The following is a 23264-nucleotide window of genomic DNA, read 5'->3' on the forward strand; positions in this document are numbered from 1 at the left end:
TTGCCTCCAATATCCTTCATCTACCCATTAATCTGCTAACAACATTTAAGATTCTGTGCATTCATCTATTTACTTTTGAGGTTCTGGTATGTAAAATAATTATCTTACTTTGTAACAGGATGTTCTGCTATTGCATAGTTAACATTTTGTAAATTACTCTGCTAGCATTCTTTATCAATTACGCCTCTTTGAACAGAAATTAATACCTCAGGCCCAGAGCTAAATTATTTACATGCAGCTTGGTGATTTGTCTAAAATTACACGTTACCTGCAACTTTGTCAACCAGCTCTCTTTTTCTTGACGCTCAAAAGATGGGAGAGATGTGAAGTCAAATAGGCTTGTATTTTTAGTAGAGAGAGGAGCAAAGACATTAAACAGCTTAGATGATAAACAATATCCTCTAGGAGAATACCTTCAGTATGGGTGAAAAAAATGTGATGACATATGATGGCAAGTGAGTGTAAAATGTTCTATGGGTTACTATGCCTTTGCACTAGCCAAGTCCACCAGCAGTCTGCTTGAAGAGAAGAGGAAAGTGAGTATTTCATCCTCTCTCATTCCTATTCTCCTATCTTGAACAGGTTTAAGGCAGCTTCTTGAGTAACCAGGACAAGAGAGAGAAAGTTTTCTCCTTTTTTTTACACATTATCAATGAAACAAACACAGCTTTCAGGGCCATGATCAGTTGTAGTGATTCATCTACATTTCAACAAAGATGTTGATGGCATTATGCAGGGTTCTCTGCAGTGTGCTATCTGAAAAAGGGGAAGGAAGTAACAAATGCTAATAAAACATTAATGGTTTCAGGAAGCATTACCATATTTAGCTTGAATTAGTTCACATTTCTTTTGAATCCTTTTATGCTCTTATGAAAGTGAACATTTTCTGGCTTGGGTGCCTGAAGTTGGCCTAATGAATTCATATAAGAGTTCTTAAATAAATGTCTCATGTTGTTAAATCACATAATTTCTTTCTGATGCTGAAGCATCATTCACCATATGAAGGATTGTAAACCTTTACTTTTTTATTAGTGGCTTATATGTAGAACTGCAATTTTTATAAAGCAATTTAAAATCTGATGATAATAAAGACTACATAAAAACCTGTTATTTACTTTTCTTCCCCTGCTTAGTTTATACAGAATGTTCCAGGAACCCTCTAAGTTGTTTTGATTTTTAGTAATGGGTAAAACTATCTCTTCCTAGGGCACAGGTTGAGTCATAATTATTTCTTCTTGCAAGGTGCTTCCTTCTGTGCATAATGTTGTCTCTGAATTCCAGTGGGGGAAAGCACTCGTGAGAGTGGTAAGACGGTAGTATTGGCAATGGAAGGGCATAAGATCAAGTTTTTGCTGATCAAGTTTCAAAGGTACCTTAATGTACTAAAATGAAACTTCCTCTGTTGTATATGTCTAATCTAGAGATCACATTGATCAATACATAAGTTTATAACCCTGTGTAATTATTAATTTTGAATTCACTTAAAGCAATATATAACAACTTGACCAAAGTTCACAATTAATATGTATGTAAACATATTTTTATTATATTGGTTTGGGTTTGCATTTTTATAGTTCAAATTCTGTATGTTTGTGATTTACGGTTTAACAGGAACTCATTCACTTCATAAATATTAATTACTGCATAGGCTTACTCCATATTAGAGCATCTGGGGGAAAAGTGCTGATCATTACATTGCTTGTGAGGATGTATTTTTACCTAAAAATACCCCTGGATAAATTAAGTCTGATTTAGGAAACATTAGTCTGAAAGATGCAATGTATTAATTTCAGGCATAATATTTTTATAGCAGCAACTGCAATGTAAAAGTGTGTTCAGCCCTGCAGTCTGAGATGTGCTGCATTGTCACAGTGTCCTCCAGCAGAGTTTGAGTGGCCAAAAGGGAGAGTGATATCATCAGTTTAACGTTATATGGTGGTAAGAGAATATGCCTATTCTTTGCCATTAAATTGCAAAAGACTAGTTCTTAGGGCAGCTCCCGAGGTAAAAGTAAATCAGAAAACATTGCTGTCTTCATTAGCAGGATCATCAGCTGGTGTCAATCAGGATTGCTCCATTGATTTCAGCACCGAGTCAGATGAGTGACTGACCTTTCTGTCTTTAAAACAGAGCCTGGGCTTGACGTGTTTGTAAGGTACACAGGGTGCTCCACCTTTGCAGTGTGGTGCAGCATGCATTATTTTCATAGCCACCTTGACCTGCTGAATAATTTGATTACAGTTAGTCAGTGCCTGGAAATTCATATTTGTTCTTTTACCAGGTCTTCATCATCTTAACATATTACAATGCCTGCCACCAGTGCATTGTAATATTTGACCATTTGACCATTTGACTTGTTCAGCTGGCTAGTTCAAAAAAGGTATGTGTGGTTACCTGGTCTGTATGGAAGGTGAAATTCATAACAGGCTGCACCTGAAATACTACATAACTCTTTATCAAGGTGACAGTAGTTTGTTGTCATGTCTCCTGAGTACTGATATGGGACTCTGGGTACAATCTGTCCACCAACCCATGCACTCTGCTCACCTGAATTTTTTGTGCCTCAACCATAGTGTGGGCTGTCTTTGCTTGACCTTGAAATTTTGAACATAATTACTATTTTCTGAGTTCTCTGAGCATCCAGGGAAATTCTTCAAGTGTAAACTGCTTAGAATAAAACTCTTATTCTTGTCATGTATTTTAATGTGCCATATATTTTCCAAAGCTGTTTAGAAGCCGAATCTGAAAAAAATGCTGGGTATTCTCATAAATATGTTCTCTGTGTTACCACCACAGTGTGTTACCTCCTGGTTTATTCAGAGGGAATGGTAGGAATTACAGCTCAAATGACCCCGAATCTCTCACTACTGTCATGTTAATAGAGTATCAGTAGCTGTATACAGCATTAAACGAAGCTCCGTATAAGAAGATTTGCTATTTCCAAGGTCAGATAATCATACTGCAATAAGACAAAAAGTTTAACAGGAATATATGTAGCATTACTTTTAAATTTTTTTGCCTAAATATTTTGTCATTCTTTTACTATCTGTGTTTTCTATTTAATGCATGAAGAGAAGCATGGTTTGTATATCCAATAGAAAACTGTTGCCAAAAGTAGATATTGGTTCTTTGTGAGAGTGAGTACAAAAAGGAGCAAAGTTCTCAAACAGCCCAGTCAATGATGAGTTTGTGAGGATAAAATGTGAGAAAAGTCATGCATCGTTGAAAGAAGCAATTGCTAGCAGAAAGCCTTTGGGCATAAATGAGAGGTGACTCTTCAGTCTCAAAAGCTGAAAGATGTTACAGGACTAAATCCTGCTTCTATTCATGTCAATGGAATGATATATTTTCTTTTCCTTATTTTTTCATTTAACTTATTGAGACTTTTGATATTTAAATACTTCATGTACAATCTCTGTACTCTTGTAATATGATCAAAAGTCCACTCTAGTGCCTTGAGCTGTTAAATAAACATTTAAGGTTGTATTCAGAATTATGTGGAGAAAAAAAAAGGCACAGTTTCAGTGTTTTTAAATGGTCTATTCTTCACTTACTTTGCAAAAACTATAAAAAAAATCATACTACTAACTCCTCTTTTCAAAACCAGCATAATTTTTCTGTATTAAGCCTTCTCTTTAAAAGAAATGAAAGAGAAATTAGAAAACTTTTTTCATACTAATATTTCTGCAGTCTATTATGCATTCTTTTTCAGTCTGAAAGAAAATACTTTTAAAGTCAGAATGTTTCATTTCAGTAGAATTAGCAATAATTTAAATATGTTGCAAATCCTGGGAGAATTCATTTTTATCAGTTTTAAAGACTTGCTGATGGTCATTGACAATTCCAGCCTTCTTTTTTTCTGAAATGTCCAGAGCTGTTTAAATGAAGTTGAGTTGATAGACAATCAAAGTTGATCACCAAACTTTTCCTCTAAAATATAGGAAAATATATTACATTTTTTACAATTTTAATGGAATTGGAATTTTGAAAAATATTATTTGACAGTAGGAAAGTAATTATTTTATTAAGAGAGCTGAAATCCAAGAAATTGAAAAAGATAAAGGCAATTTCCTTACTCCAGGTGTTGGCGGTCATACTTTTGGCAAAAATAAATAGGCAGCTTCTCATTTTTGTTAATTTTTCTCTCACATGGATTCAGACCCCCAGTGGCAATAAAAGTATCTTCATCTCAGAACTAGACTATGTGGAGACACAGCAGATTCCTGCCCTACTAGTTGTGTAGTAGCTTTCTGAACCTACTTGGTCCAGTCAGTACTTTTACCTGGCATGGTAGCTGGCAGTGGGTTTTGCTACTTGCATGGAGTCTTTCATTTCCCCAGTAAGGTGAACAGGTCTTGGCAGCTTTTTCCATACTGGTCTCAGCCTCTGGGCACTGAGGTGCACAGGATTCTCCCTTGGCTCAGCTATTAATTAGGAATCATCCTCCTTTCTATTGTTCTCTCTTGCACTGTTTGTTCTCAGTGGCTCTTGTCTATCCATTTAATTGGAGACTTTGAAAAATAAATCTTACAGATGTGCCCAGCATATGGTGAGTTTGCAGTAGCCAAAAGATACCATGGATCTAATCAAATATGGTTGGCCAAAAGAATAAAGATCTTCCCTTTCAACCCTTTCAACTATTTTTGTTTGTGAAAAAAAATAGATTTCAGGGTTTTTTTTCCTTTTTTTGTTTTTTTTAATTAAGAGGTGGAACTTTGGGAGGTGTGGCTTCCCCCCTCCCCCCCTTTTCTCCTTTTTATTCCCCATTTTCCCTTTCCTGTTTTCTGCCATCTCTGTCCATGAGAGAGAAGGACACCATTAGCGTCCTGGTTAAGCTGCCTGACCATGTTAAGTGGATGGCAATGACTGGGACAGAGCCCTTTTCCTAGCAGGGGCTGCAGATTTTGACTTGGCTGGCACTTTGGCCTGTCCTGCTGCCACCCAGATTTCTCCTGCCTTCTGAGGCTGAGGTTGAACAAGTTCTGATTTGGGCAAACTAATGTACAATTGGTACAATTAAATTTAAAAGTTAAACACTTAGAATCACAGAATCATTAAGTTTAAAAAAATCCTCCAGGGTCATAATGTCCAAACTTCGACCAAGAGCCACCACATCAATTAAACCGTAGCCACCAAGTGCCACGTCCAATTGTTTCTTGAATAATTCCAGGGCTGATGACCAGCCTTTCAGTGAAGCAATTCTTGGTGTCATCATTTTCCTTATCCCAGAATTAAAATACCCTTTAAAAAAGTTTCCAAGGGCATTATTTTTAACCTTCCTGACATCTGTAGAGATCCTTTGTTTTCCTAGCTGTCTCGTAATCATCACATCAAAAGTTATTTCTCATCACCCTGCAGGCAAGTAATAAGTTTAATACATATAGTTTTACCACTGGGCCGTTGTTTTCCCTTTGCTTTGTTTCTATAATTCATTGCAATACATAGTTTTCTGCTGAAGTTTAAGAGAAACTATTAAGGGTGCTAGTTTTCTGTGTTTGTGTGTCTGTCTTCTCATCTTGCCTTACATGAAACACATTTAAAGTATTCCCAAATCTTCAAAGTCTCTGGCATTTATGTAGTTCCATTTGGTGCCACCATGTGCTGCAGAAATTTGCATTCTCTACTATTCTCAGCAGATGGCAGGGAGGGGGACGTGTTTGCCTCTTTTTTGGGAATACCAGTCTGGAGGAAATATTTGTGCTTGTTTGTGCATTGGACACTCAAACAGTGCAGCTCACCATGCTTTTACAAGGTCTCAAATGTTTAGAAATGCTTTAGTCCCATTAACTTCAAAGGGGAAATATCTGGAAAGCATGGGAATGCCTGTGTTGCTAGATTCATTGGGACGTTAACATGTTTATTGCTATTTCCTTTGCAGTAAGGCCTCAGATTCTAAAAGTGAATGTCACACATCTCTGGTGACAGAAACATCACATTTTTCCTACTGCATTTCCTAGGCAAAATAAGTTCTGAGATGTGAGAAAAGTAAAGATATCATTCTGTCTAATCATCTCATCCACAAGGGGTTGACCTTCCTTTCCATGGTGGTCTTCAAGATAGTAGTGTGAGGATGAAATATCCTAAACCATGGAAGTTTATCTGTGTAGTGTTTGGAGGGAAACCAACACCCAGCCAGTCAGTAATCCTGTATTTTGTACACCACACTTAAGTTTGCCAATAGAAAAAGCCTGAGAGGTTTTTTTTTTTTTTTTTGTCTTGCTTTATTTTGCTTTGTTTTAGTTTGCTTGGCATGCTTAGTATCTTCTCTGATACCTAATGCCAGCAAAACACTTTGCTTTATTTTCCAACAGGTTTTTTTTTCCCATCAGGGATTTTAGACCTTTGGTCTCATATTCTGCTGTGTGCTATTCATACCTGAGTCCTCTGCCTTTCTTTCACAGAATTTTTAATTCCCATTTTCGCCATGTCCATCTTGTCTTTTGTTCCATTATATTGGGTATTGCTTGTTCTCTGTGACAGCAAAAAGCTTTAAGTGATGTATCCATTTTATCACCAGTACCTTGAATCAGCTTTGTAGATTTATATGCATATGTTGGTATAAAACTCTTAGCAAGCACTCTTGCTGCTGCTGAAATGAGGGTGAATGATGGCAATTCCATTGATGTTTGTGCTCAGTGGAGTGGCAAATAGGAAGCAGCAGCATCATGTTTCATCCTTCTCCTTTGTTCCCTTCTCCCCTACCCATCTCCCACTGTCAAGTGGTTTAACCTTTTTGCTGTTGGTAGCTTTATGGTTTGAGAGACTCTACAAACAAGCCACATCAGCTTTTTTTGGGTGCCAGTTCCCCTGGCAATCAGACCCTTCCACCCCAATTATCTTTTTCAAGAACATGCTGGTATTAGCCACTAAATACAACAGTGTGTGCTTCTGTCTTCCAGCCTTTCCTGTTCAGCTCAAAACCAGACAACACTGATGTAACTTTAACTGTTTGTTTACAGCTCATCCATCACCATGGCACTGGGGACCTTTTGGATGCAAAATATCCTGGCTTGCTGTATTCTGCAAGTAATCATTTGTACTCTAGCTGGAACTGGGAAGCTGTTTCTTGGCCAATTGTCCAAACAGACTAGCAGAGCCTTTTTCTGAGTTTGGGGTCCAGCTTTGGACTCATCTTTTACATCCTCTCCCACATCTTCCTTCGGCATTGGAAGACATGGCTGATTTCCAGGGTGATAGTTGCAGTCCATGATTTGAAGGATGAGATGTCTGAATGAAACATAGTGGACTTTAATGTGCCAAAGGTTGTATCGTGTGCTCTAACAACTCTTTCTGGCATAAAAATCTCCATCCTTCCTGTCCTTTGAAACACTGCAATGGACAGTCCTAGGTTGTTCCATGCTTTTTCTAGGCTTAGCTTTAAATCCAGCTTTCCTCTGGGCAAGAGCATGATGTCAGCACAAGACAGATCATTTTGGAGATAGCTGCATGGATGCAAGCTGATGTTGCAAGAAAGAGAGAGGTTTATGCACATCTGTAGGAGAAACTCACTGCACAAAAAAGTGAGCTAGGTACAGCTCATTGTATGGATAGGACAAGAAACTCCTTGCAAGGAGTGGGCATGTGGAAAGCCACCTGGTTTTCACTGCTTCATCAATAGCTTAACAGCTTGGGCTTGTGCCATCTAAACATTTGCCCTACCATGTTGCCAAGATTTACTGTAGGAATAGTGCCAGACAGAAATAAAAGACAGGCAAACAAAGAAGCATTTTAGGCATCTACTGTAACTTCATACTCCATCAGCTAGGAAAAGAGGTTTGGGTAGATTTATGTCACTTCTCTATGTTTGTTTCTGTTCTCTGCCTCTGTGTAGGAGCCCAGAGAAGAGCCACAGTTCTGCCTCACTTTTGTAAATCCAAGGCTTTTGATATCCCTCAGTGAGGTTCAAACAAACTGCCTCATGTGACAGAGAGCACATCAGAGCTGAGCCTCTGAACTGCCAAAGTTTTATTATTTTTTTCACCAAAAACTTCTCTGTATGGCTGTACTCAAACTTTCCCTTGCCACTATGTCTTTATAAGCAAACTATTGTAATTTTTATTGGAGCCAGCAAATTCCATATTCATGTTTTCCGAGCACAGCTGAAGACATTGTTTGTTTTCCCAAGTGCTTCAGTCATTCTGTGGAAGAGACAGTTGACATCCCTTTGGAGAGGTCTTGCACAAAATGTATTCTGTTCTGAATCAAGTGCTGAAGGGTACAGTGATGTGACAGGCTTCAGGGAAACTGGCTTAGGGACTAGGCAGGCTCTAACAGGAAATGTTTAAAAGCAAACAGAATGAGACAAAGGGAAAAAAAATCCCCACAAACAAACCAGAAAGTGAAACAGGATGAAGATGAAGGTATAGAGGTAATCACCATGACTCTGACTGAAGCCTTGCTGTCTCAGCTGAAGCCAAAGTTCTGCCTTCTATTTTTGCCATCTTCCCTTGTTCTTCTCCTCCATCCTTTTACTATGCCACCGTAGCAAGCAGGTGGAATGGATTAAACCAACCTAATTTAGTTTCCTGGGCAAAGCACCCATCCTCCATTTGCAGGGAGTGGAGATAGACGGACACTTCTAGGATGTGATTAGCCTGACCTGGCTTTGGTGTCCATGCCAATGTGATAGGAATGTTCATTTCTGCCCTTCTAATCAAAAGAGGAAACCTGAGATATAAAGGAAGTATACACTGTAGAACATCAGATAAATTGTCATACTGAGAAACAGACCAGTGCTATGGTCACTGTCTTGGTCTCCTGAGAAGTGTTGAGTTTAGGGGTCAGTGGTTTGATAGTAATTGAACAGGGGATTGAGAGAGCCATTCTCTGTTCAAAAGTGCAATTTTGCTTCACAGCCACTCCTGAAACTGGGATGAAACCTGCGTCTTAAAGAAGCTGCCTGATAGATTAGGATGATTAGGCCAAAATTTGGACTACTTCTGTCATCATTAAAGCATCTGATCACAACTTATGGGGATCTTTCAAACAAGAATTGAGAGACTGGGAGCACTTTTAAAGGCTATGGTAAACTTTGGAAATAAATTCTACAGATAAAATGATGAAAGAACTCAAAGCTTTGGAAAATAGGGTAAAGAAATAATAAAATTCAGGAACAACAATACAAGACAAATCTGATCTTCCATGCCAAAAATAGCCTGACTTTAGGGTTCAAGGTATTTAGACTGTCCTCTCGGAAGGGAGACTGGTTTTTGAGACAAAAAAGTTCCCTCCCCGCCCCCTGCCCTTTCTTTTTAATAGCAAATCAAAATCTTAGTTTATTTTCATAGAATTACAGAATTGTCTGTGTTGGAAGGGACATTAAAGATCACCCAGTTCCAGCCCCACTGCCACAGGCAGGGACACATTCCACTAGACCAGATTACTCAGAGCTCCCTCCACACTGGCCTTGAGCACTTCCAGAGATGGGCCATCCGCAGCTTCTCCAGGTAATCTGTACCAGTGCTGCATCACCTTTACAGTCAGTAATTTCTTCCTGATATCTAATCTAAACCTAATCTCTTTCAGTTTAAAGCCATTTCCTCTTGTCTTATCACTACATGCCCTTGTAAAAAGTTGCTCTGCAGTTTCCTTGTAGTTCTCTTTAGGAACTGGGAGGCTGCTCTAGGACCTCCTCTCTCCCTCTGCTCCAGACTGAACAAGCCCTACTCTTTCAGCCTGTCTCCACAAGAGTGACATTCAAACACCCTGACCATCTTTGCTGCCTCTCTCCAACAGGTCCATGTCTCTCATATGTTTGGGACCCCAGAACTGGACTCATCACTCCAGGTGGGGTTTCACAAGATCAGTGCAGAGAGTGAGAATCACCTCCCTTGACTTCTGAGTGACTCTTTTGATGCAGCCTAGGATACTTTTGGCCTTCTGGGCTGCGAGTGCTCTTTGCTGGATCATGCTGAGCTTCTCATCCAGCAACACCCCCAAGTCCTTCTCAGGGCTGCACTCAATCCATTCTTCACCCAGCCTAAATCTGAGCTTGGGATTGCCCTGACTCAGGTACAGGCCCTTATACTTGTCCTTGTTGGACTTTTTGCTATTTCAACCTTTGTAAAATTAACTGCTTTGTTCCAAGATGATTAACATTAAAGATTATGGTGTTAAATATATGTTAAAATTACTTTTTGGGTTTTTTTCCCTCTTCTAGAACTCTCTCTGAAATTCAGAATGAGTTGATAAGAATATTTGAATTGTTCTTAGTTCTGAAGTTAGCATTTGGTGAAAATATTTCAGCATTTCTTAATAGATTTTTGTCTATATAGAGGTGATTTCTAGAAGACTCTTTGTTTCCAGTTTACCTCCTAAGTTTGACTTCTGTTCTATTTTTGTGTTTGTGTTTCTGTGAAATTCATTCTTCCAGTCAGGGTGAAGTTCTCTTGAATTAGGCATTCTGCCAACACAAGAAAAGTGGTACTTACCCTAAGGAGGTCATCACCTGACTGCAAAAGAGGGAAAAAAAAAAAAAAAGCAATTAGCATAGTTTTGTTGCTGAACTTTAAACTATGTTGGTTATATTCATGTTCCTTATCCATGATGTTGAAGACTCTTTCATGTCTCTTTATGCAGCTATATAGAAAGGCCCATTAATCTGCATATAAGTTTTTGGGAAGGTCTACAAAGTTACATTTGGAATAATGAGATGTCTCCATGTCTTCACCAGTAAGAAGAACTGTCCTTGGCTGAGCAATTTTGGATGAGTTCTTGGAGCTTCTGCAAACTTAGATCTCAATAAAACTTAGATCTCAACAAATCAAGAGGTGACTTGACAGTGGAATAATTTCTGCCCTTGGACAGGATAAGTCTGGCACTTTCAGACATAGGGAAAGTGATTCCTTAGCAGAATTGCCAGTGGATCTTTTTGGAGGGCTCTCTGCATTAGATTGAGTCAATCAGGAATATGTAAATATGTTCAAAGGCAGAGATTATTCACAATTCATCAGAGGTTTGTAGCCTTAAGAAAGTGTCCTGTAAGTGTATGTGAGGGACAGCAGTGCTGTTGAAGAGCTACAATTACTGGTAAGCCATTTTTCCTTTGAAAAGGGCTACAAAAATTTTGTTTTCATGCAAAGTGGTCTTCTGTATTTCTCTTCATTCACCATCCTCTTCCTTATGCACATATGAGAAATACCAGAACACTGGAAGAAGGGAAAACTCTATGGTTATCCCAAACTAGCAAGGTCTGCAGAACCCATAGAAACGTTTAGTTTTTGTAGAATTCCCAGCAAGATTTACATGTGAAAAGGATTGCTGCTAAAATGATGTACTATTACTTGTTACTGGGGTTCTTCCATCTGTAATTGGCAACTGGATTTATGTAAAACAGCTGAAGTACTACTAAAAATAGGATTTCCACCATTTGATACTTCTACACAGATGTTGGAATTAAAAAAAAAAAAAAAACACAAGAGTAGTGAGTGACAAAAAAATCCAAACAACAAAGCCCCTCAAAATGCTGTATAGATGTTTCTGTGTCTAAATGCAGTATATAGTATTTGATTGTTCTCAGAGAACAGCTATATATATAGTGGTTTTTTTTTTGTTTCAGTTTTGGTTTGGTTTTGTTTGTTTTTCTTTTTTTCTCTTTTTTTTTTTTTTTTAACTGATGTAAACCATACTGGGTTTTTTTGAGATGCTGAAATTAGGCTGTAAATAGTGTTGTGGTCTTTGGAATCAAGATATCCCATTTGCATAGTCTTTTATTTATGAGTATCTCTCTTAACAAAAAAGAAAAAACAAAAGACCAATCAAGCAACCTCAAAAAAACCCAAATAAGCTAACTCCTAAAACAGAATTGTTTTTTGGTATTTGCCCAAGTTGAAGGTTGAATAAACTTGATTTGATATATTTCTTTTTAATGCTGAAAAAAAAAAAATCAACATTGTGATGAATCTAACTCAGTTTTTTACCTGCAAAGAAGTGCATAGGTCACTATTAGTCTTGAGTGATATAAAATTAAATACATAAACTGTCAATGTTTTGAACTTAAACCCACAAAACAAAATCCAAATGCAATCTATGTAATTAATTCAGTGAAAGTGGATTAATTGTCAAGAAGAAAAGGTGAATATAGTTGCATTAAAAAAAAAATCAGACCTATTCTGAAATTATGTAGTGCATAAAATAAATTTCAGGACTCTCTATAATTTAAAAACATCTCTGCAGTTATATGTGTCTGGTACATAAGCACAGAGTTTGAAAATTCATTCTTATAATTAGTTAGATGTGGCAGAAAAATATGCTAACCCCTACTAGTTGAATCAAACCCATTTAATACATTTCCTACTTTCTGTGCATTGGTTTCCATGCACTTCTGACCAGTTGGTCGCTTCCTGTTTCCATTGCTAAATTCTGCAGTAGCAGAAAGACAATATATAGCCATCGATATTACATTGATTTACTGAAAGGCTACTGCAGGGGAACAGGAAACTTAGCTGGCCAGTGTTGCAGTGTCATAACAAGCATTACTGCCAAATAATTAACCTTGCTGTTTGTTTAACACCCTAAGAAAGCTTCATTACCAATGTAGTCAATTATCTTCTAGTAATGGCTACTACAGAAAGTAGACTTGCTTAATTAAAGTTATTTAGACCAAAGACTCTGTATGATTGGGTAACAGATATTGGAAAGGGATAGAATAATCTCACTGAGCTATGTAGCTCATTGGAGGCTTGTATTTCACATTTCAGAATGCCAAATTTTGTGTCTTTTTCCATACAAAACCAGCAATAATAATTATGTGTTCATTCTTCCACCTACATACATTTCCTTACTCAATAATATTCTTTTATAAAGCAGCTATAGTGGGATGAGGAAAGAGCTAAATCCACCATAGAGACTACTTTAAAGAAGGTTAAAGCTGGATCCATTGCATGGAAGGAAATGAAAAAGAGGGAAGATTTTTGTTGGTAAGTGATGTAATTCACAGCTATGCAGGTATGTGTTAGGTGTTGCTAAGGAAATTCTCTTGTTGGCCTCCCCTGGGGAAACCGATTTCATTTGTTTCCTCCTCTGTGACATTTTGCATTTCTTCCTTCTTTATAGATCATCAGAGAAGTGGCAAAAGGCCTGAGTTTTTGACAATCAATCTTAGAGCAGGACTAAAAGCTGGTTGATACAGAGATAAAGCTCTGGGTGCCTGTTTCTGTAAGGCTTTTAGATAAGGTTTGTTTTCTATACTATTAAAGTCTTCAGAGCTTTGCTGTCACTTCCAAGAGCACTTGAAAACCCAGCAAGTCCATTAGTACAGACTAAAATTGATTAGTTAGTCTTAGAGCTAGTTCTGTACTCCCAGACAGCTGAGCCCTGACTGATAAGTGTTTTGCCAATAAAACCCCCAGTGGGATGGAATTGTATTACTAGAACTGTTCTCTTATCAGTCTGTCTCCTTTCACTCATAGCTGATTTTCTTTTGTGGCTGCAAATCTGCAGCCTTGCTGGAGACCTTAAGTCCATGTTAAGAACTCTTTGCTGTGCATCTAATATGTTTTGTGTAGCTTTTTTTATAATAGCAACTTTAGTCTTGGGCATGGGAGATGACTTATTCAGTACCCAGTATTCTCTCAGGGGCTATATTTTTAAGGTTAAATAAATGTCAAATATGTAACACAAGTGAGGGGAAAAAATTATACAGATAAGAACATCCCCTGCATTCCAGCACCTAAACTACAAATTCAAGTTGGGAAATGTGATTCAGGATGGGCATCTGGGTGCCAGATTACCTCAAAAAGTTCAAGTTTTTGAATTTGTTTTTGATAAGAGGTGTTGGGTTTATATGTCACCTCTGTGTATTTGAAACCTTCATCTGAACTTTTTGAGTTATGGTCTTTTTGAGTGAATTTATACTTGTTATGGAATAGACGCCAAAGGTAGAAGTTAATGAAGTGAAGGAAATCCTGGTGGAACAGAGTTAATGGCAAAACACACATTGGTTTTATATGATCAAGATCCCACTTATAATTCCTCTATGAACTCTGATTTTCTAGTGTCTTAAATATGTCCCTAACAACTAAAGTAATTTTATTACATAGAAAACATGAGAGATTAGAGCTGAAATAATATCTGCTTTAGTATCTCCATCTGTAAATAAACTCTGCTATTAAAAAAAATAACTGTGATCCTTTCTGCTAATTCTGTCTCGAAAGAACAACTGTGCACATAGTATTGAAACCAGGTACTCTTCCTTGCTCTTCCCAGAAACCCCAAACAAAAATGCAAATAAGTAGCAAATAACTGCTTAAGAAGCACTGCTTCTTTGCTAAGCATGTAATTAACCCATGGACCTTGTTTCCTTAAGATATTATTGAGGAAAACAACTTAGCCAGATTCCAGCAAAGCCTGGCTATTTATATAAATACTAAGAATAATCCAGATGTATAATCACTGCCCTAAAATATAATGATTTTAGGAACTCAAAGAGATAAGCAAAATTACTAGCCATGTTCACTGTTTAAACAAAGCTTCAGGTCTAAAGCATGTTGCTTGTGAGAAATTAAACTTTTTTTCATATTTGTAAATGTGGCACTTAGGGACAGGGCTTAGTGGGTGTCCTGGTTTAGGGCAAATTTGGGAGGAAACTTTCAAAGGGGTCACTCTAGAAAGCAGATCCAAGCGGCCCCCCTTCCAACTGGTTTGGGAATATATTTCTTTGGAGAAAAGTGGAAAAAGCCTGTTTATTTAACAGGTGAAGTATTCAGCAGCATAAAGATGAATAATGAATGATATTAAACAATATGAATAATATTCAACAATAAAACCTCTTGCTGTTCTGAAGAGATGGCAAATTCACAAAGTTCTTTTTGTGGGGTGTAGCTCAGCTCATTTAGTCTCTTATCAGTCCCTGGAGAGCTGGAGTGCAGCATCCCTGGCCCCAGGTGTGAGCTCCTGGTGTTTTTCTGGATTTTCAGTCCAGAGCAGGGCCAATCAGGTCCAAGAAAAATAAAAGCCACAGTCCGGGGAACTTCTCTGCCTCAGCTAGCTAAAAAAAAAACTAAGAAGCAAAGGAGAACTCTCTCCCACTGTCCATACTGCAGACAGCACAGTCCATGAGGAAGAATGTGGGAGAGCAAGTGCAGTTTCTGAAAAAAAAATGTGCACTTCTTTTCCCCCCCTTTGCTCTTGGAAACAGTCTTAAAGGTGCAGAACTTAACATACAGCATAAATAGAACAAACTATTAAGGATACAAGCATCATAAAGTTACCCTAGGACAGTGGGACTTGTAAGTATTATATTTATGGTTGGACTCGATGATGTTGAAGATGTTTTCTGACCTAAATGATTCTATGATTCTTGTTTTCAGTTAGTGTAAATTGAATAACCATGCTTTTATTACAATTTGCAAAGCTGCATATAGAAAATTACACTGCTGATTGTAACTTTCTTAAGAGCCTGAAATTTTGTTTATATCAGGTGCCCGAGAGAGGCTTGTCCATCTTTAAACAGTTCTTGCTGCAATACTCAGTAGGGTGCCAGAGTGTTTTTAGATGAATGAAATATAAGCGAAACTATAGGCAGCTTGCTCAAAATATTGAAAGCAATAAACGAGATTGGCTGGCCTAGTAGTCCTCACATTGCTTCATGGTAATAGCAATGATGGGTTGTGTAGAAGTGCTGGTAGATAAAAGAGATGGAACTGACCTAGGACAGGGTAGTATTTCTACAGAGCAGGAAAATTATCATTCTTTTTGAGAAATCTACCTACAACTTCAGAGCATTTTATGGATAACCTTTGTGTTTGCTCCTTCCTTCTTCTCTGCACAGAGAACTGGCAATGCCACAAGGACACTCTGCAGTTTAGAGCAGATGCTAGTACCACTTCAATTTAGCTCTTATCATTCAGTGATTGATTTGCAACCAAGTGCCCTTAAACATGTTTGTTCCCCCCAAATACAGTCAACTCGAAATAGAACCTCAAGTGAGACAAAGTACAAACAGATTCGAGTACATGATATACTGACAATTACTGTATGGAAACAATACAGCGGGGAAAAAATAAAAACCACTTCAAATCTTATTTCCTTCCAAAAGAGAGTGTAATCAAGGTATAATGAGCATTGAAATTAATAAATTAAAAATAAATGCCCATAAGAGGGAGAAAAAAATGTGTTAATCAGTTGGCAATTATAGTTTTGGCATTGTAAATTAATTCCCCAAATGAATCTCCTTCCAGTTTATTTCATTCCATTATCTGTTTTCTTGCTTATTTTTTATCAAATGATTAACATTTCTGAATTATGTACATAATGATTTTTTTAAAACCAAAGGTGTTTGTTTAAAGATAAAGAAGACAGTGTGTCAAACGCGAGATTATGGCATTTTGTCCTTTTCAGTCTGTGAAGGCACGAACAGAAATGTCCTTATAATGAAGCTGATAAAGCTGTCCTTTTAAAGCTTTGCTTTTTTTTGGTTTTTTTCCTTCTTTTTCTTTTGCTTTTTTTTTTTTTTTTTTTCCATTCTGGATCAAGCCTAGTGGCATTACTCATCATTTCAGTAATGGAAATGATTCTCAGTTGTTTCCCATCTACCACTAAGCCGCAACCTGCAACATAGCTCATCTGTTCCAACTCCTCCATCTTCTTTGCCCCACCCTCAAGTACTAAGAGGTTTCTAGACAGTCTGAGGAGTTTAACTTAAGAAAGAGGGTAGGAAAAAATCCTGACTATGCTTATTGGCAGTTTCCTCTCACTTATGTATCTCCTGATGTAATCACAACAGCATGCTTTTTCTGACCATGTATCAAAGTCTGTAGTAGCTAGACAGTTATGGATGTTAACTTGAAAAGGAAAAAAAAAAAAAAAAAAGGAAGCAATATATTAGGTAGTATCCAGGAAACAAATTTGACCTGGGAAGTAATTAAGAGAAAATCAACAGCTGGAATATTTTGCCTTTGTTCCTTCCCCTGCCCTGCAAAAAAAACCCAAAACAAAACAACACAACAAAAACAGCAACAAACCTCAACACCAAAAATATCAAGACTGTGCTTTGTAGATGAAAATTCTTGCAACAAAATGAATGTCCATAAATGTAATTCACCATTGCAATGCAATTCAGAGAGGCTGCAGGAAAAGGCTGGATTGCTCATGACTTTCTGAAGTATGGCAAAGAAGAAAAATTTATTGTGGAAGCAGGAGGAAGAGCAGAACTAACACATAAACCAAAATGTCACTAAGATTTCAGAACTCAGGTGGTTTAGGGTCTGCTGCAGACTGTTTCCTGTACCTGGATGGCTCAGACACTGCTCTTCAGAGCTGTCCAAGGGTAAGGTAGCAAGTGAACATGAAGTGCCCTGTTACATTTGCCTGTCACACATCTCAGAAGTGGTTTGCCAAGGGTTCAACTCGGTGAGCTGAGGAAGAGGGATCCCCTTGGGTTTTCTCTGATCTGTTTTTCAGTACTCTGTACTCTTAGAAGGCAAATATATCAATATGCTACTTGGACTTCTGCCTGGGTCTATGTTTCCACCACCTGACCAGAGGAGGACTCTGCTGGACTCCTTCTTGCCATCTGTCCTCCCATTCTGCCCCTTACACCAGTTTTCCTGGCATCTTATGGGGAAGTGACTCAAGGATCTTCATAGCATGGGGGAAATTTGTGTGTGCCCTCTTCTCTGGTGTCCTCTCAAGCCACACCTATACTGCTTGGAGTCAAGTGGGGGGAGATAGAATAATCTGCCAACACACTTGAGTCACTGTAGGTGTTGTAATGTTGAGAAAGAAAAAAATACCTGAAGTACTAACACAAGTGAGGTGTTCCTGATGGGCCAAATGGATTCTGTATGAATCTAAAGAAGCATGAATGCATTGTGCTGGCTTCCTAAGCTCTTTTCTGGGAGATGAGAGAGAGTGGGCATCTGTCTTCACCAGCCTCTGAAGAGATCTTTAGCTGAACACACAATGAGCAGTCATTTTGAAGTGCAAAGACTTATCTCTGTATTGGTTTTGCAAGAAAAAAACATCCTAACCAATTATGGCGGAATATTTATACAGCAGCAATTTGTTCTTTATTTTCCTATCTCTGTCCTTGTTTCAGCATTAAAGAGACTCAGGATTGCTCATTTGGAAGTATTGGATCTTTTGGAGATGTGGAGTTAGTAAATCTTCCACTAGTAGGATTCTTTGTGTTAGATTTTATGGCAATATTTTCAAACTATTCTGTTTCATGTTAGTCTTGTCAGTAAATTTTTTATGACAGTATCCTTAGCCTGCTGTAATTGGATAATACTCCATCAAGCATCTTTGCTGTATAAAAGAAAACCTAATATTAAATATTCCTAAGTAGTAATCTGATGATGTATATGTTCTCTCCTATATCTTAACAACTTAGTACCTGCAAGTGTTTCACTGCAAAACTGGCAAACCCTGGTAAAATGGTCAAGGGCTCTTGGACTGTAGTGATTTGGGCTGTGATGGTGTGGCCTTTGTTCTGTCCACAGCCATACATTCTCTGCAGATGATGTTATTGCTGTCTTTCAAGAGATTCCTTTATTCTTTACTTGGCAAGATTTGTGCAGCCTTATTAATTATAGTTACAGTTTCAAACAATTTTTCTGTTTCAATGTCAGTGTTTGTTGATTTGATTGTTTTCGTTTTTCTATAGGATCACAGAATGGTCTGGGTTAGAAGGGACCTTGAAGATCACTTCGTTCCAAGCTCCCTGCTGTGGGCAGGGACACCTTTCACTAGACCAGGTTGCTCAGATCCCTATCTGACCTAGCCTTGAACAATTCCAGGGATGGGGCATTCACAGCTTCACAGGGAATCTTGTTCCAGTGCCTTCCTATCCTTACAGTAAGGGATTTCTTCCTGGTATCTAACCGAAACCTACCTTCTTTCAGCCTGAAGACATTTCCCCTTGTCCTGTTAGTACCTCCCTTGTAAAAAGTCTCTCCCCATCTTCCTTTTAACTCCCTCCAGGTACTCCCTTCAGGAAGGTCACAATTAGGTCATCCTGAAGCCTTTTCTTTTCCAGGCTGAACAATCCCAATTCTCTTAGCCTTTTCCTAATAGGAAAAGTGCTCCATTCATCTAATCATCTTGGTGATTTCCTCTGGACTTACTCCAGCAAGTCAATAATCTTTTTTGTTAAAAGGAAATAAAATATATATTTTGTTAAAAGTAAATAAAATATATAATAAAATGAAATAGTTTCTTTACATGTCTACAGAATAAAATCCTCCCTTAGCCATGGCGTGACTCAACCTGTAGGCAATGCTGACCTGGTAACTCCCACATGAAGGCAGCAATGTTTCCAGTATCATTTTGCCCCCTTCCATGCTGCTCATGCCTCTGGTGCTGCTTCCTGAATTGGAATGTTCATAGGAGTTTATTCCATGTTGTAAGCAGAATTACACTGCATCCTGTAAACCTGCTCCTTAAACAGTCCTTTGTAACTTTGCATGTAGAAGTGCAGAATTACAGGCCTTGGTTCAAAGCTTTGTAAGGTGGAGGACTTTGTTTCTAAGCCACATAAACCAGAGGTCTTTGATGATTTTAACACCATTTTTCCTACAACAATGCATTTGTTGTATGGTGTAAACAACTGACAATAAGCAGTGTGGGTCACCTCCCTGCAATTTCAGGGTCTCCTAAGAAAATGCCTGTTAGTACAGCAGCAGCAGTGTGGAAAGGACTGTCAGTTTAAAAGGTAATTTAGAGCTCCACAAGGAACAGGGGCATTTGATTTGTGTTTGTTATGGACAAAAAAATGCTGTTTGTGGTGGGAGGTTCTTGTCCTTCTGCTTTTTCCACACTAGTGAGGGACAGGATTGGCCTCCTGAAGGGACATTTATATGTTCATTTGCCAGTCTTGATGTTCAAAACATTTCCCACTGTGTACAAAGTAACAGCCTGTAGCTTAGCATTGAGCTTTCTTACCATTCCTTCCCTTTGCTCAGGTGCCAGGGAACAAAATCCGAGTGGGAAATGTCTACCCTCAGTTCTGCCCTCCCATCCCCTCCATGCAGCCAGGGAGAGCAGCAGTGTACTGTGGTGTTTGTTGCTGTCTCTAGGCATGGAAGGAATGAAGGAAAAAGAACAGGAGCCACTGACCAGTGAAAGAGAAGGAAACTTGTAGTCAGTAATGAAACATCACAGCTGGACCTTTTAAGTGACAGGGGTGGTATAACCCTGAAGAACCCCACCTGGACTCAGAGATGGCTTTTCTGGGTGATGGTCAAGAAAGAAAGGGAGGCTGGTGTGTATAATATCTCAGGCATGTTTCATTTGCACATAGAGCTCATGTGCTTAGATAGTGTGCTGTTGCTTTTGGAGGACAGAGCCATCTTCCAAGGGCTGTGGTGTCAATTTTTACAGAGAAAGGAGAATAAATGCGATGGGCCAGAAGACCTCAAGAACTTATTCATTCTCTACAGGGTTCTGGAAAAGGGGCAAGGGGCTTATTTTGAAAGCCACTTGCTTTCTCATTCTGCTAAGACAATAATCCAACCAGAAGGTAGGAAAGTCATGAGGTCACATTATCCCTGTGCTGTTAGAGATGTGTTTCAAATGCATCTTTTTCTCTGTAAATAAGTTCAGCAAGGCTTCAAGGGTGATCTAAAAGAAAGCCCAAACACATACATATGTATGTATACAATATAAATGTGTGTGCTGGAATAGAACACAAACATTTTGATATATATACACATGTATTCATAAAATAGGTAATAAAAGCTCTATTTAATGAATAAAGGATGTTGATGAATATATTCATCCTCCAGTAAAACTCACATTTGGAGAAACTAAAACTAACCTTTTTCTTCAGCAGTCATCAGGCATTTCAGGACACGAACAATGAGAGCTGTCCTGCTGAGATTTGCTAATAGTACATATATGCCAGCTGTTCACTCCTGTTTTTCAGATTTCATGTAATTCATAACTAAGCCAGGTGGCAGAAATACTTGCCTCTTGTCTAGAAAATCTTGTGATGGAAATATGTGGGGCAGAGCAAGAGGGAGTACAGGGAAAAAGTGAGCAGTAATTTGTTTTTCCTACAGTAAACTTAATGTCATCTTGACATCCTGCAAATCAAGGTGTTGCCAACAAGAAAATTCTGTAGTTAACCTCTGAGAAAAGACAGCTGGTAAACTGCATGATTTCTTAAGCTGAATCACCAGAGTTCCTAAAGCGAAAAATCTGGTTTACATCATAAAACAAGACTTATTCTTTGCTTCCAAGTTTTAGGCAGACTTAGTCTCACTATTCCAACTTGTCCCAACTTTTGCTTGCACAAATTTTTAATCATGATAGTATCAAAAATTGAAAAGTAAACTGTAGCCATTTGGCACTTTCAACTTCATGTCTTTTTTACGCATTCAATAAGTTTGATAAAGGGTCTGAAACAAATCTACCAAACAATCTTGTTTATCTGCTTTTGCTAGCATTCATGTGGCTCAACTACCTGTAATTTATTGTCTTTTTATTTCACATGACTTGTAAACAGCCATGCACTTTAGGGTTTGTGTCAAATAGTAGAACTAAAGAGGATGGTTGTATTCTCCAGACTAAGCTGCACTTGTTACTGTCAACATTTTTAGGGCAGTGGTCACCAGGGATTGCTTCTTTTCAGTCCCTGCTTGGAACCTAGACATGGCTACTGGACTGCGACCTTGGAAAAAGGAAGCTATTTGTGTGCCCTCTATGAATGTTGGATGCAAGTCTGTGCAAGGAGAGAGAGCTTAATAAAGTGAATGCTTATGAAAAGTGTATGGAGAAAGTTACAGCCCTTCCTTGTATGCATCAGTAAATACATGCCTGCTTAAACTCACTTTTGTTCTGAGATCAGGGCTGTTAAATTAACAAATGTTTCACCTTTTTTTCCTGTTACTGTTTTATAAAAGGATGAAAAATATTACAGATGTAACAGAAACAGAAGTGTTATTAAATTGAAATTGTGAATTATTTCCTGCTTTTACTTGGGAGAACTTCATGCAAGTCACCATTCCTGAGGGCAAATATGTTGGTTGGTGTTGGACCTTACATGCTTTGAGGGTGCTCAGTTCTGAATAAAACTTTCCTCTGGAGTGAAGTTTTGGGTGAATTGTATTTTCCAAAAAAGTCTAAAACCATGATGTATGATAGTATTACTTTAAATAGTGCTGTGGGAAATCAGCCCCATCAGATTATCCTGTGCTTTATCAAAGTCCTCACCTGACCAACAGTAAAAGAATGCATCCACATAAGACTTACTTTTAAACAAGAATAAAACAAACCCAATCTCTTCAAACTGTATAGTCAACCACATTGCAAACGGTCCAATCAATAAAACAAATGGTTAATTTTTAATAGGATTTTAAAAGCCCTCTCAAACTTGATCCATATTTCCATAAAACTGTTGAAGGTAAATTTAAAGAGGAACAATTATTTATTGAAGATATTCCATTACGGCTGTGTAGCTGTGAATGGGAAATGAATCTGCACTACAAAGCCATGGTTTAAATCTGTTCCTACACTTGACATTCCAGAAAAATTTCTGATTGACAAAGTAAATCTGTAATATAAGTGTGATTTTCAGCTCTTTTATTTTAGTGCTGTTTCCACTTCCAGAGTGCCTGGGGTCAGACAGGACACGGTGGTCTCCAGGGGCAGATTTGAAGTGTGCCTGAAAAAAGTGATCCCATCAAAACGAGCCACTTGCTGCTGTGATGTTCATTGTTAATGATAAACAAGGGCATGCCTGCTATACCTAAATGCTCCACAAGCACTCTTTTTCTAAGCCTATCCTAAAGGGAAGTGGATCTTGGAAGACAAAAAAGCAATGGGCTTTGACATGATTTCTAGGAAAGGATTTCATGTTCTGAGCCTAGCACTGAGGTAAATGTTGAAGCATTTATGGCAGAAGGAAAAAGGTGAGGTTACAGGTTTTGATACAAAGCACACCTTGGAAATAATTTTTTTTTAATTTTTTTTTCCTTTTTTCCCTTTTTTTTTCATTGAGGTAACAGAAATGAATATTTAATTTGTTTTCAGACCTAATTAAGGATTTAATTTTTTTTTTCACCAAGATGTTCAAAGTGGAATGAAGCTGATGCAATTTAGCACTAGGTTTCTTTTGGGAAATATTCAGGCTCCAGACTACTATGCCATAGTACATGGCAGGTTTCACCACTGCCATTCTTCATCACAATTAATTCTATGCAAATTCATTGTGACAAGAGGAGTTTGATTGAGGAGTCTGGATTATATTGTGTACTGAGGACAACCGCACTACTTAGGAATTACAACTCTTGGGAAACACTGTGAATCACTGTGGGAAAATATCA

Source organism: Vidua chalybeata, chromosome 2 (assembly GCF_026979565.1).
Source record: "Vidua chalybeata isolate OUT-0048 chromosome 2, bVidCha1 merged haplotype, whole genome shotgun sequence".
NCBI classification, from domain to species: domain Eukaryota; kingdom Metazoa; phylum Chordata; class Aves; order Passeriformes; family Viduidae; genus Vidua; species Vidua chalybeata.